The following is a 22,251-nucleotide window of genomic DNA, read 5'->3' as shown; positions in this document are numbered from 1 at the left end:
TTTTGGGCTCCAAGTAAAATTTATAGTTTTAAATGCCTTAAATATTAAAGAAGAAAAAATTAAAAATTAATGTTACTTAGACCTGTAATCATTTATTTTTTCACTCAACAAATAAATATTTAATGACATTATAGGTAAAGGGGGTGCATCAGCCTCCAAAATAAAAAGAATTTTTATATATTTATGTATATATGAATAGTTTTATATATATATATATCCTGGAAATATGGAGTTACTGTTTTAGTGAAGTGAGAAAGAAAATAAACAGGTAAATTTTATTGTTTTAGAAGTTGATGGGTGCTCTGGAGAAAAATTAACCAGAAAGATAGAAAGTTTTAAGGATACTGTCTGTGTGTTTTCTTAATATCTCTTTCTGATAGTTCTTTATTAGTATATAGTTCATTGTTAGAATGAATAATAGTTCATAACTAGAATATAACAGATTTTTATATTTTTGTTTTGTATTCTGAAACTGTACTGAATATTTATTAGTTCTAACTATATTTTGGTGAAATCTCTATATTTTTTAAATATGTAATATCATGTCGTTTGAAAACAGAGACAATATTACTTCTTCCTTTCCAATTTGGATGTTTTTTATTCATTTTTATTACCTAATTGCTCTGGTTAAGACTTCCAGTACTATGTTGAACAAAAGGGATGAGAGTGGAGATTTTTACTCTGTTCTTGATCTTAGAAGAAAAGCTTTTACCTTTTCACCATTGAGTGTGATGCTAGCTGTGGGCTTGTCATATGGGTCCTTATTATGTTGAAGTATGCTCCTTCTATACCAATCTGTTGAGAAATATTATCATGAAAGGATGTTGAATATTTTCAAATGTTTTTTTTTTTCTTTTTAAGTTTATTCATTTTTGAGACCTAGAGAAAGAGCATGAGTGGGGGAGGAGAAGAGAGAGGAGGAGAGAGAGTCCCAAGCAGGCTCTGCTGTGCAGAGCCCAATGTAGGGCTCGAACTCAGGAATCGTGAGATCAGAACCTGAGCCAAAATCAAGAATCAGTCACTTAACTGACTGAACCACCCAGGCACTCCTCAAATGCTTCTTTTGAATCTACTAGCATGATCACATGAAGTTGAGCCTTTGTTTTGTTAATGCAGTGGATTACATTGATTGATTGGTGTAGTTGAACCATCTTTGCATTATCCAAATATATCCTCCCGAAGGTGAGGATTGCAGTTAGCAAGCACCTAATGCACACAAATTAGAAGCCAGGCCCTGAGGCAGCAGCTGTAAAATACTCCTATTTCTTCCAGGGAAATCCTGAGAGGTAGGTATTTTTGGCCTGCTCTCTCTGCACTGAGCCCTGGGGCAGAAGTGAAGTGAGTGCTTGCACCTCCATTAACAACTTTACTGTTTTCTACAGTCCTGTGGAATTGTGACACATACATTGTTGCCTTTCAGAGCTAGGTAGTTTGGGGGCCCATCTCCTGGGCGGCAGCTGAAAGACTTTACATTTGAGTAAGCCACTGGTGAACCAGTTTCTCTTTTTTTCAGATTTTGGGAAGCATCTCATTGTTTTCATCCGGTTCTGTCGGTCCTCCCCTCTGTTTTATTATCTGTTGTGGCTTAATTAAATTGAAGTGAGTGGACGTATGGTCTGGAGCAACATCAATCCCAGGGTGTGAGAGATAGTCTGATGTGGGGCTGAGAATCTCACTGTGCTCCAAGAGCCCAAAATCTTTATAAATATAACCAACTAACCCATGGGCTCCTAGCCTTTTACTTCCTCCATTTCATGCTGATGCATAATTCCATGAAATCTTCACAAATTTGAAAATGTTTTCAATTTTTTATTGAAAACCTCTTGCAAATTGCCTTTGTTTTAAACTAGGAAATGTGTATGTAGCCTCTATTCCTCTATAATTTTTTCTCAGAAAAACCTAGATTTCTCAAGCCAAAATTCTAAACTACCAAAAAGAAGAATAAAATTATTTCCAGACTTTAAGGAAACTTTTTTGGTAACAGTTACTCAGGCATATTTCCAGTCTTTCCTTTTTCTCGGGTCTCAACTTCATTCATTCTTTTTTTTTCTTTTTTATTTACCTATTAAAGTTTATCCCTTAAACAAAAAGTGAACATTTTCATAGATTAATTGGCTGAAGAGTACTTCAATTCCATATTTAAAAGTTTTCCATTTGGAAATTACGTTTTCCTAAGTATAAAAATATTTTCAAGAGATTTTCCTTTCAAAAACTATTAAACTGTTAAAAACTATTAGGACAAAAACAAAACCCACTAAAATTAGCGTGGAAACAAAAATCAACAGATACATGTTAAAATAGAATTCCTAAGCAGAATAATAGTATGGATTTCATCATTTCTTTCTGAAAGCCAAGTACATAAAACTTAAAATATTTCTTACTTCTGTTCTTAGCTTTAGTTATATCTAAATTCTCACTTCTCTGGTTTCCGACTGGAGTGCTACTGCATTTTTCTATTCCTATAACTAATCATGTTAAGTATTGTTTCAGATGCTTATTGACTATTCATATGTCATGTTCTGTGAGATATCTGTTGAAGTATTTTGTCCATTTTTCATTAAATGTGTCTTTTTTATTGAATTGTAGTAGTTCTTTGTATATTCTGATACAAATATTTTCTCCTATAGATATTTACAAATATAGTCAGCCCACCTGTGTCTGGCCACTTTATTTTCTTAGTGGTATCCTTCACAGAACAGATTTAAAATTTTTTTTGAAATCTTATTTATCAATTATTTACTTCTGTAGTTAACACTTTTGAGTCATAAGCAATCTTTGCCAATCAAAAGGCTGAGAAGGTTTTTCCCAATGTTTTCTTCTGAGAAGAGAGGGTTTTTAAAAAATATTTGATATTATTTTCCTTTTTCATATTCATTTCTTGCATTTTTATTATATACATAGTTTTTATAACTGATCTTATATCCGATCCTCCCATTAACTCTTTGAGATATACAACAGGTCTTGATTATTCTGTTTTACAGGTAAGAAAAATGAAGATCAAAATATTAAGTGATATTCAAAAGAGTATACTGTTAAGTGAATGGTGGTGATAAGTCTCAAATAGCCCTAGTCTAGTGTAATTTTCTCTACATGGCCAACAAACATCTCCAAGTACCAGAGTCTCAGTCAAGAGAGCTTGGATTGAAATCCCAGACATAAAGTCCTCTTCATTTCTGGAAAATAGCCAAGGGTGTTAGCAATTTAGTGTAGACAAAGAAATGGGATTTTTTAATGTAAAAAATCATCAAATCTATAAAAACTTGTTAATATCTTAATGGTAAAATTTTCACAAGAGACACAAACCAACTGGCATTTGGTATTTTTTTTATTAGTAAAATAAACTGGTTACTGTATGAAGAGTTGGAGCATTTAAATTAAAAGACCTATGAAAAGCAGGCCTCATTTAAAGAGACAGGGAATAAAAACGCTAACGCGAAGGGATCCTTTCAAGAATATTCATAAGAGAGCCAGTGTACCATTCTGCACCTGTTGTTAAGAGGAGGTACCACTGCTCAAGTTCCAAACTGAACTGGCTTCAAAGATTTTGAAAAATAGCCCCTCTGTTTGTAAGTTTTTCTCTCTTGTGAATAGAGACGTTTCTTTGCGAGAGAGGAGTGGCAGACTGTAGGGGCATTCTCTGCACGAGGCACCTGTGAAATTTGGCAAACTCAAGTGTCTTAAGCTGCTGGTATGAATAGCTTTACAGTATGTGGGTAAAGAGGCAACCAGTACGTTCTGCTGCACGAATCCATGGAATGCTAATTTTGTTATCCCCGAATTGAGTGACTAACGCAATGTTTTAAGTGTTATTTTGAAATACGGTTCACTTCATCTCACCAAGTCTGAAAACACATCGTTCAGCTTTAATTTCAGCATGTTTTTTGTAAAGTTTGTTTTGATGTTGAGAAAATGTCAAAACTAAGTTATGTCTGGCCCTAAAATTTCTGGTTTTAGTAAATAAAATTAACTCCTTGGTTAATCTGCAGTTAACTTCTATGTCTGCGGTAGGATCAATAGTTAATAATAGTTAACAATATGCACAAATGTAGTCCTGTATCTGGAACATTTTTATATAATACGATTAAGCAAATAGGTAAGTTACTTTTTCATGGCCGATGACCCCAATGCCAATAATAAGCATATAATATTGATGATAGTATCACATACAAAAGTAGATTTTGTATATTTTAATGTATATAAGAATCTTTATTTTAGATTAATACAAATAAATTTTAAACAAATCAATATGGCTTTGAATATTAGTGAAAATGTTTATATAGGGTAACATAAATAAAAACAGCTTTTAAAAGAAATAAAGTTTTATAAGTAGAGAAATACTTATGGCCACATGGAATAAAATTAAAAATACTCAAGTTAGCCCAACTTGAACGTTCTTTTCCTGTGTCTTTACCTTATTTCCTCCCCCTATTTGCTTGGTGAATTTCTACACATTTGTCAAGACATTGTTGAAATGTTACCTTCTTTCTGAAAACTTCTCTTAACCGCCTTTCTCTCCAACAAGTTAAGAATTGCCTTTCTGTGCTCTATCTTCCTCAATTAGGACTTATGCCATTTTTATTATATTTATTTGCTATGTGTTTGCTATGTGAACCCCTCAGAGACAAGAATTATGTTTTACTGATTATGCAGCCCTTTTGTTTCCCATAATGAACATTAAATACACATTTATCATAGATATAATATTGAGTATAAAAAAGAGATAGATAACATTACACATTGACTGGAGAAAACCTTAATTGTGTGGATTTATGCCATGCGCTATATTCTTGCAGCCTGGCTCTGCTGATTCCAGCTACCACTCAGCAGTCAATTAGCATTGTCTCTCATTACCTATAGTGACTTGAAATGTTTACTATCTTTCTCAAGTTACTCTACTCATCTTTCCTGCTAATACTGTTTACCATCAGATTTGATGGGATTTGCTTCAGATTTAAAATGGAAATAAGAGGGGCGCCTGGTGGGCTTAGTTGGTTAAGCATCTGACTTCAGCCCAGGTCATGATCTCACGGCTTGTGAGTTTGAGCCTTGCTTCAGCCTCTATGTTGACAGTGTGGAGCCTGCTTGGGATTCTCTCTCTCTCTCTCTCTCTCTCTCTCTCTCTTTCTCCCTCATTCTCTCCCTCTGCCCCTCCCCTACTCATGCTCTAAATAAAAATAAATAAATAAATAAATAAATAAATAAATAAATAAATAAACAAACAAACAACATTTTAAAAAAGTAAATATAAATAAGACATAGCATGCTTTTGAGAGTCACATCCACAGATGTGAAAAAAAAGATGTCATTTTTTTCTTATGATGCAATATTTTGACTTTTAGCCATCTATTGTATCAAATGCAAAAATTTAATCTAAGCATCTTTGGGCTACTCTTTCTAAATCTAACAGTTAACTCTTGTCTGTATTTTCATTGTATTAAGTTCTAAAATCTTCTCTTTAGGATTCTTCCTCTCTTTGGGTTGATTCTCAACCTAACATGGATTTTCTATACCCCAGTCAGAATGGCCTTGTTGTGGAACTCCAGACATGTTTGCCTGTCTCTGTTTGTTCCCTTTGAAATGTACGTGGTTCATACATGGGCTCTGGTTGACAAATCTGTACAACCCTCTGTATCGTCCTCCTTTTTACATTAAAGTCATTCAGATGTTTTTGTCCCTCCTTAGACCATCTGGACCCAAAGGAGGAATTGGATGTTCTGCAGTCCTGTGGAGGCACATTTTTGTCTACACACTGCTACAGTCCTACAAAGTGTGTAAGTGGGCAGCTGGCTCCCTTTGTACTGATCCCAAGCTTCACAGGGGTGCCAGCACAGTCCTCTAGGAATACCACCTACACTCAGGCTCAACACAGGGTCCAAAGCATGAACACTGGCCAGCATTCCACTTTCTGGGCTTTTCTCCGATTCTCTTCTCTGGGATGGGCTATCAAATCATTTTCTGACTTAATCCCCGCATCCCAACATTTCTTGTTTCACTTCCAAACTGTGATTTCAATAATTTAATACTTTGGTTCTTAATTTATGCAGTAACTTCTTCTTTGCCTCATTACTCATTACTATGTTTAACTGACTACACTGAGAGAAGGGATCCTAGAATACTAATAAAGAAATTAGTTTGGGTTTGAATAAGCTCTACCATTCAATAACTGTCAAGTATTTTCTTCATTTCTATAAACCTAAGTTGCACCATTTATCAGACAAGGACAGGAAAGATGTGAAGGTTGAAAGAAACTGCATATATAAAGTACGTAGCACATAATAGTACCTGGTACATTTATTAATAAATGGGAAACACATTCACTTCCTTTATTTCCTCTCTTTTTGAGCAGTTTCCATTTCCTTACCTATCATCCAGTCTTCCACAGATTATAAAATGGTTTTCCCTCCATCTTTCCATTTTATTCCTCCAGCTTAAAATAATGACCCCAGCTAAGAACCAGCAATAGATTGTCTTTCCTTTCCAACCTGGAAATATTTATTTTAAAACCCGGTAGCTTCTGTTCTTTCTTGAAACCCTCTCTTCTCAATGTATATGATCTTATATCCCCTTGATACTCTTCCTGCTTTTTTTTTTATTATTCTCAAGTTAGTTAACATACAGTGTAGTCTTGGCTGTAGGATTAGAACACAGTGATTCATCTCTTATGTATGAAACCCAGTGTTCATCCCCAGAAGTCCCCACCTTAATGCCTGTCATACATTCAACCCACCCTCCCCACCTTTTTCTCCTCCCCACCCCCATCAACCCTCAGTTTGTTCTCTGTATTTAAGGTCTCTTATGGTTCGTCTTCCTCTTTGTTTTGTCTTATTTTTCCTTCCCTTCCCCTATGTTCATCTGTTACGTTTTTCAAATTCCACATATGAGTGAAATCATATGTATCTGTCTTTATCTGACTGATTTATTTCAATCACCACAAGACCCTCCAGTTCCATTCATGTTGTTGCAAATGGCAAGAGTTCATTATCTTTCATCGTCAAGTAATGTTCCATTATATGTATATAAACCACATCTTCTTAATCCATTTATCAGTTGATGGACACTTGGGCTCTTTCCCTAATTTGACTATTATTTATAGTGCTGATATAAACATTGGGGTGCATGTGCCCCTTCAAATCAACATTTTTGTATCCTTTGGATAAATTCCTAGTAGTGCTATTGCTGGGTTGTAGGATAGTTATGTTTCAATTTTTGAGGAACCTACACACTGTTTTCCAGAGTGGCTGCACCAATTTGCATTCCCACCAACAGTGCAATAAGGTTCCCTTTCTCCACATCCTCGCCAACATCTGTTGTTTCCTAAGTTGTTAATTTTAGCCATTCTGACCAGTGTGAGGTGGTATCTCATTGTGGTTTTGATATGTACTTCCTCAGTCTACACATTGGAGGTTTTCCTTTTCCCTTGGTTCTGAGTCTAGAGTACAGTTAATAGAATATCTACATATCCAATCATGATATCTCCCTACTTCCAGTCTCAGATCACTGTTATTTGTCCTTTGCATAGTAGAGTCATTTTTCTTTCAAAAATCAAACTCTGATTATGTGGCATTGTATTTACTTCCTTCCTATCTACAATTCCTCATTGTTTGTTATGAAAAAATCATATTGATATGAGCATTTACTATCTCCTCTTGCCTTTTGTCCCAAACCCCTTCAGTAGTGTCTGAAGGACACAGTGTTTTCGTTCAGAAAAAGTCATATTCGAGTCATGGACCTGTCATTATTCACCTGCCCTACAAATTAGTTGATTTCCCTATAAATTAGAGAAAAATAATGCCTCCTCCTCTAGATATTGTGAGGATTTATAAAAGCTCAGTTTTATTGAGTATTTACCATATGCTAAACATTTAAAAGGCATTTTTATAAATATGCATTCAATTTTTTGGAGTTAATTCAATTAAATAGTTTTTTTTTAATTTGAACTGACTAATTAATGCCTAATATATAGAAAGTGCTCAATAATTAATGACCATGATTATTTTATACACAGCTCTTTCATTGTTCTTCTAGTCATAAATTGGCTTCTTACTACTGCTTTCGACAAGTCTCTTCTTAATTTTTTTTTTAAGATTTTAGCTGTAAATAATCTCTATACCCAACGTGAGGATCGACCTCACACTCTGAGATTGTCATGCACTAAACCAACTGAGCCAAACAGGTGTTCCTAAATTTCTTTATCAGTAAATACTGAGATAAGAATAATGATTCTCCTCAATTTATAGGACTTATGAAAATAATATGAAATATATATAAGTTTGGGGTGCCTAGGTGGCTCAGTCCATTGAGTGCTTGACTCTTGATTTCATCGCAAGTTATGATTCTAGGATTGTGGGAACAAGCCCACGTGGGGCTCTGCACTGAGCATGAAGCCGGCTTAAGATTCTCTCCCCATCACTATCTGCCTCCCTCCCCCATTTGCATGCTCTCTCTTTCTCAAAAAACAAAAAGAAAAATATATATGTATATAAAGAAAATGAATTAGATTATGGAATAGAGAAAAATGAGTGAATATGTGGACACTGTAATCTCATGGTAATTAAAATTTTCAATGATGACAAAAATATTGAAGCATTATTTTATGGAGTTAAATGTTTTAATGATAAAGTTATTCAAAGAATGAAGGCACAGAGAAATGTTACAAGCGTGTTCCATAATGTGTTAGGTAAAGGCTGCAACCAGTGCATTCCAATGGGAATAGAAAAAACAGAACTCATTGAGAGGGACTGAGATGACAAGTTGTAGTGGCTGAATATAGATCCAAAAGATGGTGATTTTATTAAGCAAAGCTTGTTGGACCTTTGATGATGTTGCTAATTAAGTCAACATTTTCAAAACTCTCTTTAAGTCAGATAGATTGTGTAGCATTCTTTTAATTCAAACAAAGCTAAAGAAAAATGGAAAAAAATGATAGAAATACAATGTTCTTGAGATCTGGGATAATAATACTATTTTAATGTGATTGTACTATGCTAGAATCTCTGTCTAAATAAAAGAGTATTTGTTTTATTGTTAAAAAGACAAGAACCTAGTGCATGTGCCTCTTCCTGTAAGTGAACCAATAGAAGATATTCTCTATACACATGCACACCCACAGTTACACGTGTGTCTTAACTGTCTTGTTTCTAGACTTAATTTTTAGAACATTTTATGGTAACTTTGTTCTGCAAGAGATACCTCCTATCGTAATATTATAGTAATAGAGTATTTAATATACTATATAGTATACTATAATATAGAGTATGTAGTATACTATTTATTACATTATAATTAGTATATTAATTTTTTTAAGTTTATTTATTTATCTTGAGAGACAGAGAGACAGAGAGAGAGAGAGTGATCATGGGAGGTGCAAAGAGAGAGGGAGAGAGAGAATCCCAAGCAGGCTCTGCACTGGCAGTGAGGGACTGTGAGACTGTGAGATCATGACCTGAGCCTAAACCAAGGGTTGGGTGTTTAACCAACTGAGCCAACCAACTGAGTTTAACCAACTATAGTTTGTAGATTATACACTATATACAGAATATAGTAAGAGTAATATGTAGTAACAATATATATTATTAACATATTTATATATTGGTGTAGAGATAATAAAGTGAAAGATGTATACAGACATTTTAACAAAATAGATATAACGGCATATACTGCATTCCATCCTAGCTTTTCACTTATATTGTAAACAACTCAAAATATTCAAGGTAAATGAAGAATATAAACTAAAGCAGAAAGAATTATTTGTTTATAATTTATAAACCTACACCTACTCCTACTCCTTTCCAATATCATGATTTGAGATAAATACATTGAAGTTCTTGTTTTTCTTGGGTTTATAATCGAAATCAAATTGTCAGATGCAAACATCATTGGTCGCTTCATTAAACGCAAACATACTTGTGATAAGCATGGCATTGTCTCCATGGAACAAAAAGTATACAAAGTTAGGAGCTCTGGTTACTCCTACCATATTGCCTTAATTTCCCCACATAGTTTTTGTTACCCATTACTATACATACACATCACAATTAAGTGTAACCACACATTAAAAATGACAAAAACTTTGAAAATTAAGTGTCATCTTCACAGTACTAAAACTAATGAACTCCAAATTCTATCAACATATGAGAAAAGCATCAGAGCATAACTGAAACAAGGAACATTCCCAGAAGCATTTTCATAAAAATGCTTTATAGAAAGCTTTTAACAAAATATATACCATTAACAACGTTTTATTTAACAATTCTACAATGGTAGCATTACCAATTCTCAGTTTAAATTGACAGTCTTTCACGGTAATTCTAAAGGATTAATTTCCATAGATATTTCTAATGACAAAGGCTACAATGCCTTGTGGAGATCTGTTCAAGAGAAACCAATCTGTTGTTAGAAAGATCTCATTTTAATCAAGACCACGGTCTTACAAGCTGGGCACTGGCAACCACCTCTGATGCTGACTGAAGGATATATATTTACTACTCCAGAGTCAAATCTTCCTGGAATTCCATGTGGATTTAAGCTTGTGACCCATGTCACTAGACTTGTGATAAAGAAGACCTGGGGTACACCCCAGGTCTCACCTTTTCTTAGCCTCCTCCAGGGCATTATTTTCCTGTTGTAAAGGCTCATTCTCCATCTCTCCAAGACAAGTTATCTTAATTGTTGGCATTTCATCATTACTCATATATTTAATATCTGAACATTATGCAAACTAAATACCCCTCCCAACAAGCATGAGCTAAAATATAAGCTATAATTTTATAAATCAGATCATATAATTCCATTCCCACTCATTTTCTCTGAGATAAAATTGAAGTCCTTCATGTAGCCCCCTTGGTTTTTATGACCCTTCCTGTGTCTGGAACCTCCTCCTGGCCACACCATTGCACCCCACCCCATTGGCCCCAGTCTTCCCTGTATATGCGTGCACAGCACCAAGTCCTTGCACATTCTCTTCCTTAAGCTTAGCACATTCAACCCACTCCCCTTCCCTGCTGTCATGGTTCAATCTATCTGTAATTTTTACATCTTTCACAAGTGTAATTTTATATGATTTATATGGCTATTTGAGCATCTTTCTCCCCTGTTAGATGGTAGACTCCAAATGGTATGATGACCATTTATTATTTGGCTCAATATTTTTTGGCTCAATAAATTTTTTCATCAAAGTTTTAGCATGCTTTCTGGAACAGACATGCACATTATACCAATTTCACCCAGGAAAATATATCTTTTGGGAAAGAGATATTATCTTATTTATATTTTTATATTGTTTTGAGAGGCACATTATTGAGAGATTTCTATGCATCAAGCACTATGTAAAGTTATTTTCATGCCTTAGCCTGTGTAATTCTCATGGGTTATGTATTATTATTATCTCCATTGACAGTTGGGGAAATAGAGTTGAAGAGAAATTAAGTGTCTTGTCCAGTATCCAAAAGCTAATAAAAGAGTTGGTGAGAACACAGGACTTGTAATATTTAAGTTCATGTCTTCAAAGTGTACATATTCTAATTCTGGCAGGGGAGAGGGGGATATTTAACTATTATAAATTTACTGAGAACTCTATTCAAGTTAACAGAAAAAGCTCTAATATATATATATATATATATATATATATATATACACACACACACACACACACACACACAACTAACTCTCAATTTTGTCGAGGTTTCAGGGTCTCATTTAAGATAAATGATCAAATACTCAAAAGATCTTTTTAAACTGATCTTTATATATCATTACTTATTCATACTGCAGTGGCCCCATCCACCTGGTTGTTCAGATACAACACGTAGGAATTGTCCCTGTTTTCTCTCTTTCCTTCATACTGTGTACGCCATCTAGCAGCAAGTCCTGTTAGTTTCACTTCTAAATATCTACATTCCATTTATCTAGGTCTTTCTGGCCCCACTGCTGCCACCATTGCCTGAGCTACCATCACATCTTCCTGAAATTATACTGTACCTGTGGCATCTTAACTGATCTGCCTCATTCCACTTCTGTCCCCACCTCCTAAATTCCTACTGCACGCAGCAGTCAGGATACTGTTTCTTTTCTTCCTTTTTTTTAATTTAAATTTTTTTAATGTTAATTTTTGAAGGAGAGAGGAACAGAGCATGAGTGGGGGAGGGGCAGAGAGCGAAGGAGACACAGAATCCCAAGCAGGCTCCAGGCTCTGAGCCATCAGCACAGAGCCTGGTGAGGGGCTCAAACTGTGAGATCATGACCTGGGCCGAAGTCGGATGCCCAACCGACTGAGCCACCCAGGCGCCCCAGGATGCTGTTTCTTAAAACAATTTTTTTTTTCTTCTTTGCTTTCTATTTTACTCTAAAGCTGTAATCCAAATCTGCTTCTTATGATTAACATTATCCTACTGGAGCTGGCCCCGGTTTTATCACTCTCCAGTAACTCACGATGCTGTAGCCATGACGATCTTTGTTATCCCTTTCATGCCAAGCCAAAGCATTTGCACTCTGCCTGGAATTCATATTCTTTGCTCAGCTTTGCAACGATAATGAATTCTAATCATTTAGCTCTCACTTTAAATATCACCTCCACAGGGAAGCTTTCCCAAGGCTCCCTTCTCACAGTAGCCCTTGTACCTTATTCCCTATCACATTACACTTTTAGTCTTTTCATAGCACTTATACTTCTTTAATGTCTCCTGTTTAGTCGTTCCACTTATTTATTGCAGGTTAAACCCACAATGGGACTGTGTGTCTTCTCTCACTATTGTAGTTTTAATCATAAAATACAAGAAATATTATAGGTGTTTTTTGTTTGGTTTTTTTGTATTGAACCTAAGTACAGAGATTTTAGTTAATCACATATATGGATCATAGTCATAATTTTCTTTTTATGCTAGGACCCAGTCTCATTTTATGTGTATATGTATTATGCTATTCTTTGTTCTTTATCCCTACTAACATTCTGATGGATGCCCTCTCTGCCAGGATTGAAATATGTCTTTAAAATGTGGCTCTCTCATTGTAAAATATGTAGTGATGATTTTAAAGTACGAATATTTACTTTGCATTACTGTCTTATAGATTTTATTATTTTTTCCATAAAACATGTTTTTAAAATCCATTCATTCTTCTGTATTTATATTTTGTGGTTTCTAATTGCTACATAATATTTTATAATTTGCATCCACTCCACTTTTTCACTGATTTGTACCCAAATTCTCTTTAACACCCACAAGCATACACTATGCCCCAGTGAACATGCACCTCCATATTCTGCCTCTAATCTGGGGAAAATTCCCCTGTGATGTATACTCAAGAGTGGGGTTGCTAGGCCCTACCACACACATATACGTATTTTTCTACATGACATAGTAGTTGTTTAGTAATATTTATAAAATCAATTATTATGTCTTAATTTTTTTAAAGTTTATTCATTTTTGAGAAGGAGAGAGAGAGAGAGACAGAAAGAGAGACACAGCATGAAGGTGGGGGCAGAGAGAGAGGAAGACACAGAATACAAAGCAGGCTCCAGGCTCTGAACTGTCAGCACATAGCCCAACTCAGGGCTTGAGCTCATGAACTGTCAGATCATGAACTGAGCCAAAGTTGGACACCCAACCAACCAAGGGCCACCCAAGTGCCCCTAAAATTAATAGTTTTAGTACTGTTTAATAAACTCTTAAATTACATTTTTGTCCTGCATATAATATAAAGCCCCACATAAAAAAATAACAAATTCTTGGAGAATAAGTTTATAGTCTTACTATAAACTATAAAATATTAGTTAAAAATTACTTTAAAATTTAGCATCTTACAATAATAGATACTTATAATTTCTGTGAGTCAGAATTTGGGGAGTATCTTAGTTGGGTGTTGTTTGCTCAGAGTATCTCATGACTTTGAATGGTAAGCTGCAGTCATCTCAATGATTGACTGGGCTGGAAGATACACTTCTTAAAAAAAAAGCTATTTATTTTGAGAAAGAGCAAACATGAGTGGGAGCGGGGAGGGGGGGGGGGTGGAGCAGAGAAAGAGGGAGAGAGAAAGAATCCCAAGCAGGCTTCGGGCTGTCAGGGCCGAGCCTGATGAGGGGCTCAATCCCAGGAACCTTGAGATCATGACTTGAGCTGAAATCAAGAGTCAGCCAGCAGTCAGACACTCACCCAAGTGAGCCACCCAGGCACCCCTGGAAGATACATTCCTAAGCTGGATCACTGACATGTGCTTTGGAAGCAGTTCTCAGTTCTGTGACAAGTGGATTTGTCAAAGTTCTCAATGGGTGTTCTCCTGGTATGTCAGTTTGCTTCTCCCTGAGTTAGTGATCCAAGAGAGAGCAAGAAGGAGACACGGATCTTTTTATGACATATTCTCAGAAGTGATAGTCACTTTCATAATTTTCTATCTGCTATATGCAAACAACCCTCACTCAAGGAGAAGAGAATTAAGCTCCACTTATTGAAGAAAAGAGTGTTAAGCAATTTTAGGCATATTTCAAAATCATTATAATTCCACAGGTTATAATTGAGTGTTATATCTTGTAAACCTATTTTTTAATTTTTGGTTTTGATTCAGTAAATAACATTAAATATCTACTTTGTACTAAACATTTGGCTAAATAATGGGAAGAGTAAGATAAATAGTATTGATGCTGTGAAGGGACTTAAATTAGTTAAAACAAAATATGAAATAAACAACTTGAAATATAACTCAATGCAGATCCACTGAAGTACATTTCACTACCACCCAATATAATATAATTCAAATATGTGGGATAACATGGTCCTATGTGACACATTAGAATAATAACAAAATTTGTAATGGCACAATACAATATAATTTCAACATAGGTGAAATTAGCCCATGTAGTAAAATAAAGGCTTCACAACTATAATTTGAGTTAAGATTTAAAGAGTGATTGCATAGGCACTTGCCAGATAAACCACCCATCTGTAGAAGGTTCTATGCAGAAAGAGCATCATGTGCAATGTGCAGAAGCACAAACACTTCAAGTGTGTTTGGAAATCCATGAGTGTAAGTCCTGGCAAATTTAACATGTAGGACCTGAGTACTTCATTACTTTCATATTAGAGAATGTCACAAATCAATATAGGCACTTGAAAGGCTTCCTTTATAGGCAAACAGTTTTCTTCTACACATTAGCCAAGACTAACAGTTAAAACCTTTGCTGCATGTTTTGCATGCACTTTCTTAGTCATCCCATCACACTGTGTTGTACGTATTACTATCTCAATTACAAATGACTAATGATTCATACAGCTCCAAGGTTAGTTGTAAATGACCAAAACACAAATCCAAATTCAATAATGCCCTGGATATACTATAGTTTACAGTTTCTAGCTCATAAAATTCAAGGGGAAGAATTGGGGTAAGTGAAAATGGACTTGTAGATAGGAGCAATGTCATGGAGAACTTTATTAGCCCACAACATAGAGCCATTGATTATTTGAGCAGGGGGATGGTGATACCAGATTTACTTGTTAGACAGTTCACTTTGGTGATAGTATAAAAGTAAGGAAGAGAGGTTGAAATAAAATCAGGGGACATGCAGGGAAAAGTTGACAAACATTTGCACAGAGTAAGAGGGTAAATATGAGACACATTTAAGGAATAGAGTAGAAAGACCTTGGCAATTGAGGCTGTGCAAGGATGAGGAAATCAGAAGCAATTAGAAAGATGTAAGCATCTAGCTTTGCACCGGGGTTGACAGAGATATTATTTACTGAGTTGGATGGTCACAATATTTGAAACACATGGTGTCTTCTGTTTTATTGTAACTATTTCAGGGATCTTCAATGAGAAGATTATACATTACTAGCTAATCTCAAAATTTTATCTCATAAATCTCCAGTGAAGGTTATAGTCAACACATTCTGTATCCACTTCACTGTAAGTGAGAGTTTTTGCACAGCTTTTGGGGGCAAACTTTGGACTTAGAGAATTCATCACCTTTACTGTGCAACCTGAGGCAACTAACCTAACTTCCGTTGGTCTCAGTTCCATTTCCTATAAAGTGGAGATAATAACCTATATCAGTTAGGGCAGGCTACCTAATAGAAGGCTACAAATAGACCCACAATGTATAGTGAACAAACAAAATAGGAGTTTGTTTTCCTCACTAAAAGAAACCAAGAATGTTCTATGTTGGTAGGGGATGGACAGCAGGATTGTATTGTGGGAACTTGTTTACTATGCTTCATTCAGGGATCCTGAGTTATGGAGGATTTGCGTTTTAAATGAGTAGCTTCAAAGGTTACCCAAGACATTGACATCCAGCCAGTAAAAAGGACAGGAGTGTGTGCAAAAGCACTTACCACCTGCCCCTTAAGGGCTTAGATCAGTTTAGTTATCTCTTCAATCTCCACTTCCTGCCAAGAACTTGTCACTTGGTCATACCTGGATGCAGAGATGACTGGGAAATGCAATCCCTGGCTGTTTCACCACTTCCTGGTGATACCTCAAAAATGCCCTGCTAATTTTTAGAATTGTTGTGGAAATTAAATAAGATTATATATGTAGCGCTTAGACCAGTAAGTGCTCATATACTGTAAGTGCTCAACAAATACTAGGTTGAACGGAAGCATTATGAGCAGCCATACTCTTTCCCTGCTTTGCTTAGGATCTTCACAGCACACTTTTCTGTTAAAGAGGTGATTAAATTAAGGCTTAAGGTAAATAAAAGCAACTAAAGAGGTTTGAGACCACTAAATCTGAGTAATTACCTGATTACCTCATGAGAGGGAGTCAAAAATGTTTTGATGAAAGACAAATTGAATAAAAGAAACCAACAAACCAGAAAGAGAGCAAAGAGTTTGGCCAGTTTAGATACCTGATTGCTCAAAAGATAGCATAAGACACAGGGCAGCAAGACTGAAGAAAGATTCCTTTTAATTATTTTTAAGGAGAAAGTCATACGTGCAGTCAAATAGCACAAAGGTGTCAGTCAAGTCCTTTATTTGCTCTGAAAAACCGGCAAATTAGAGGGATAAAGTGACATGTCTAAAACCAGACAAAAAGCTTTATGGCAGAAACAGAGTTGATATCTGGACATCTTTCCAGAATTCTTTCCTGAAGATCTACTTTTCCCCCGACCCGCTTTCCCCTTGCTTGGCAACTCCTCTTTGTGAGCACAACCACACTCGGATCTGTATTCAGAAATTCAGAAGATAAAATCATGCCTCCAAAATAGATGCATAAATCCTAAGGGATTTTACTCTAAAGAACGGAATTTTGTGCACCACATTGTTTCAAAATTAGGACTGGCTTCCTATTCACATGCTTACCATCATTATTTGCCTCTTCTTCTATCTTGATTTTAGAACTATAGCCTTCTCTGTGTTATTCATTACAGTATATGGAATTGATGTAACCATTTCTCTATACATCTTCTGTGACTTTTGGCAGAAAATGCTAGACAATTAAAGACTAACTAGGCAGCTAAAAACAACCTTTGTTTGCTAACGTCATCTACAGTTTAAAAGTATGATGTCAATAGCATTCTCATTGTTCACATTAGGCATGCTGCTCAGAACACAGATTGGCTTATTGTCCTTAGTGTTCAGAAACTGCACCTGTTCTTTTTACTGGTATTTAAAGAACATAATGCTGTAATTATCTAGTGCATGAATGACAAGTATCCCCAGAACTGGTAAATAATATAACACTACAAACTAAAATTATAATTCAATGCTTATTTGCATGTAGATGACTGAAAATATGTCTGTCTGCTCACTCTTCATCTACTAGACAATGAAGTTACTATCACTTCACTTCTAAAGATACTTGCTTTTTATTATTGGCTGAGCTGGATAAATTTTAGAATTGGTTTATATAGAGGAAACTGTCAGTAAGAATGAAGAGAATGAAGGGTTAGGGTATGTTCGTTATTAACCTTCTAACACTCCTATCCCTTATCTTGATCCTTATTTAAAGGAAAATAATAGAGTAGTTTTGCGAGAATAAGGTCATCATATAAAATTGAATCTGATGTTTTCAGTGTTTTGAAGGAAATTGAGCTATGTATAAATGAAGAAGACCTAACAAAAATTCTATTCTGAATTCCATGTATAAACTTGATAGACTTACTTATCCAATCGGGTCAGAACTTCCAAGTGTTTATTCTAATGAAATGATAATCAGACACAATTTAAAGTTTTCAATTATTTTTGCATTTTGTACTTTCTGTTGCAGATTTGGAATTGACATAAAAGCCTTTATTGATCTAGTGTAAGTCAAGCCTTGATAAATAAGCAGATTCAGCAAGGATTTGCCAGATGCAAGCCATATATTCATGTTTTATCCAATATCCTCCTCCCTCACACATGTCGGACAATGTGGTTTGCGTGGGTTAGTCTTCCTCCTGATTATCTGCTTCTTCAGACATAGGTAAAGGCATTTCAGTGTTTATTTGCTAAACTGGTAAGCCATGGAAAATATCAAGCGAGAGTTAATCCTGGAAAACTATTTTATTAACAGACGATGTGTGTTCAGTGTGACCGTTTGGGCACATATCAGGCAGACTTCTCTTGTAAGATATTTAGTTGTGAGCCAAGTTGATATTTAAGTTTCAGGAAATCAGTAGACAGGATTATCTTTATTAACCAATTCTTGTCCATTGATATTTATTTATTTTTATTTTTTTATTAAAAAATTTTAATGTTTATTTATTTTTGAGAGAGAAAGAGACAGAGTATGAGCGGGTGAGGGGCAGAGAGAGAGGAAGACACAGAATCTGTAGCAGGCTCCAGGCTCTGAGGTGTCAGCACAGAGCCTGATGTGGGGCTTGAACTCAGAACTGCGAGAGAATGACCTGAGGCAGGGTCAGGTGCTTAACCGATTGAGCCACCCAGACTCCCGTAATTTTTTAATTAGAAGCTTCAAAAAATAATCTGTGGCTGATAAAATTGAATTGTCAGCTACATGACACATAATAGTTACTTACTACATATCTGTAGAAAGAAATTGAATTATAAAATAATATGGCTAAAAGCCATTTTATAGTCTAAAGTATTTTTTTAAGTTTATTGATTTTGAGAGAGAGAGAGAGAGAGAACACAAGCAGTGAAGGGTCAGAGAGAGAGAGGCAGAGAGAATTCCAAGCAATCTCTGCCTTGCCAGAGCAGAGTCCATACCCACTATGGTCATGAGACCGTGACCTGTGCCGAAACCTAGAGTCGGATGCTTAACAGACTGAGCCACTCAAGTGCTCCTAGAGTCTAAACTCTTTAAAGAAAAGCAGTTAATACTTGCTGGGGACTTACCATATGATTATCTCTTACATATGTCATCCTTACCACAATGGTATAAAGTGGTTATTTATTTCTCCATTTATGTAAAGGGAGAAACAAAGTTCGAAGAAGTACATTATAAAAATTTCATGACTGTATGAGGTTTGAAATAGAAACATTTACTGACTACTGAGTATCCATGTGACTCTCCCTCCCATCTGCTTTTTCAAGCTCCATTATAGTTAGATGAGGCCACAAGACTAGTTATAGCTAATGGATTGAGAGGAGCAATGGTGTGTGTCACCTCTGAACCAAAGCATTTACAAGTCAGTGAATGACCCTCCAGCTTTTCTTCTACCTTATTGACCTTAGAGACTTCATGATGACATGGTGAGTAGGTTATACTTCTATAGCTTACAAACTCTAAAGGTCAGTGATGTAACACGACAAAAGATTGTTTCTTACTCTACCTGTACGGAAAGAGCTAGCAGGCTCTCTGTTCGTTGTGATTACTCAGATACCCAGGTTGATTGGCAGCCCACCTGGGCGCATACTTTCACGATTGCTGAGGCAGGAAATGCAATACTTAACTGCGCATTCATTTGTAGGTCTTCCTTTCAGGAGTGACATACATCACTTTTATTCTCATCCGATCGGTAAATAAATTCACTTGGCCACTGTGATGGTCCGTGTTATGTGTCAAACTGGCTATGCTAAAGTATTTAGTTGTTCAGTCAGATGATTGTGTGGGGAACAAAAACAAAATTGTATAACTTTTAGAGAATTTGTGTGCTCAGAGTTGTAAAAAACAAAGAAGACACTATGAAAGTCAAATGCATGTTGACAGTACTGACATTTGATTATATAACTTAGAAAAAGACTGGTCTTTTATTTTATAAAATGTTTTACATAGCCCAACCTTTTATATTTTATATGAATGAGTAACTAAAAATATTTTCAAATACTTGAACATTTGAAATGAATTTATTAGGTAATCTTTATTTTCATTAGGTAATCTTTATTCATGTAAACATAGAAAAAATTAATGTTATTCCAGTTTCAAGGACAAAATTTGGAATAGTTATTCAAATATATTGTAAGTCCTTCAATTGAGGAACAAAAATAAATTCATGTAAAAAGATATAAAATGTATCTATATTACAATTTATTAGAAGAGACTCATAACACTCTAAGTTACTGATTTATGAATACTTGTAGCTTTACACCATATTGTGTACAGTGCTGAGATTCAGTGAGCTTATGATTCATGGTTTTAAGAAACAAGTGAATTCTGGGACACCTGGGTGGCTCAGTCAGCTGAGCGTCTAATGGGCTCAGGTCATGATCTCACAGTTCTCTTGTTGAGTTCAAGGCCTGCATGGGGCTCTCTGTTGTCAGTGCAGAACCTGCTTCGGATCCTCTGTCCCCTCCTCTCTGTGCCCTTCCCATTCTCTCTCTCTCTCTCTCTCTCTCTCTCTGAAAAATAAATAAAAGAAACATTAAAAAAAGAAACAAATGAAGTCTGATTCTGATTAAATTTAACACTTTGTATAAGAGCCACACCACCCTCTTAATGATTACCTTAGTAATTCTTTGTTAAATGTTTTCTTCAGTGTCCTGTAAATCCAATTAAAGTAGAAAACGTGTACATGTTTGAGATTGCTGAATCTCAGCACCTCTTCTTGTATGTAATGTGCCTTCTTGAAGATGGCAAGGGGAAGGCAGAAAATAAACAATCAACAAACAAATACATAAGACAATAATAAGATTGAAATCTATGAAGGGAGTAAACAGGTGGATGTAGTAAGGATTGACTAGAAAAGAAAGTGCCATTTTCCATAGAGTGTCTGAAAAGTAAGATTTGCACAAAGACAAGAAGGATGGAGTAAGAGCTTGGCCATAGAGTTCTGAGAAAAGGATGTAGCAAATGCAAGACATGGAGCATTGTCTGGAAGCTGAGGATGAAAAGATCTAACACTGAGGTATCCTGCCTTCAATGGAAAGTACAGATAAGTAAATAAACAATTATAATACCAGTTGATAAGTTTTATGGCACAGGTACATTAACAGGATATACCTCCGGGATATCCAGAAAAGCACAGGGCAGAGGCAGTCGAAGTGGACTGTGGTAGAGCTAGGAATGTGCAACTGACTCCGTAAAATAGTAGCTACTGCTGTCAACCCATGGTTAAGATGTGGAAAATGCAGAAATTCAATTTAATAAAATGAGAGTTTTTTTTTTTTTTAATATCAATGTGTCTCTGCAATGAATCATTTCAAGGCCCACTGTTTAGTCCAATTTTCTCAAATATTCCATACATCACATGGTCAATGAAGCCTCCCAGTCAAATAAATTCCATTGGTATCAAGCAGGATATCTGATAGGCTGCTATGAAAGGAAAGACTCAAATGGTAGTTTACAGATTCTACCAGTGTCTTTCCCTCTTTTGTAAGTAACCATGTAGGACTTCGAGGACTGGTTTCATGGCTTCACAACGTCCGAGAGCCACCTTCTTCCAGCTGTCGCTCTGCCATCTCCCACACCCCCAGGGTTCATGATGGCTTTCAGCTATCTCTGTGGTGACTCTATTTGAGCAGAAGTGAAAAAGACATGGAAAAACGAACACTCTACTTTCCTTTGAACGACTAACCCCAAAGTTATATACATCATCTCTGTTACAACCCAGAGACGAGAACTTATTCTTAGGTCACTTCAGCTGCAAGAAAGTTTAGGAAATGTAGTTTTTGGCTGAGTGACCATGTCCTCAGCTAAAAATTTTATTACTGCACAAAGAAAGGAGGAATGAATATTAAGAAACAAGTTGTGGTCTCTTCCATACTATACCATCATGACTGTAATTTTCAAGTGTTAGATTCATTTCTGGAAATGGAGCAGGTTCTTTAAGATATAATCAAATGAACTGTGCAGAAAATCAATTACATATTCCGAATAGCAACCTCATTCTCACTGCTTACGCCTTCATCATTATCAACAAAACCATCATGTTTAATAATTGTTAAAATA

The 22,251-nt window shown here is 35.6% G+C and overlaps 1 protein-coding gene across 3 annotated transcripts in view; it reads left to right on the top strand.

Annotated features, from left to right (window-relative positions):
• BRINP3 (BMP/retinoic acid inducible neural specific 3) overlaps positions 1-22,251 on the top strand; it is a 415,072-nt gene that overhangs the window by 360,313 nt on the left and 32,508 nt on the right. The gene's annotated exons all lie outside the window — the stretch shown is intronic.

The sequence above is a fragment of the Panthera pardus genome, unplaced genomic scaffold (assembly GCF_024362965.1).
Source record: "Panthera pardus isolate Hobbes unplaced genomic scaffold, ASM2436296v1 HiC_scaffold_21, whole genome shotgun sequence".
In the NCBI taxonomy this organism is placed as follows: domain Eukaryota; kingdom Metazoa; phylum Chordata; class Mammalia; order Carnivora; family Felidae; genus Panthera; species Panthera pardus.
Note: the sequence above shows the minus strand (reverse complement) of the source record. Positions and strands in the feature narration are given on the sequence as shown.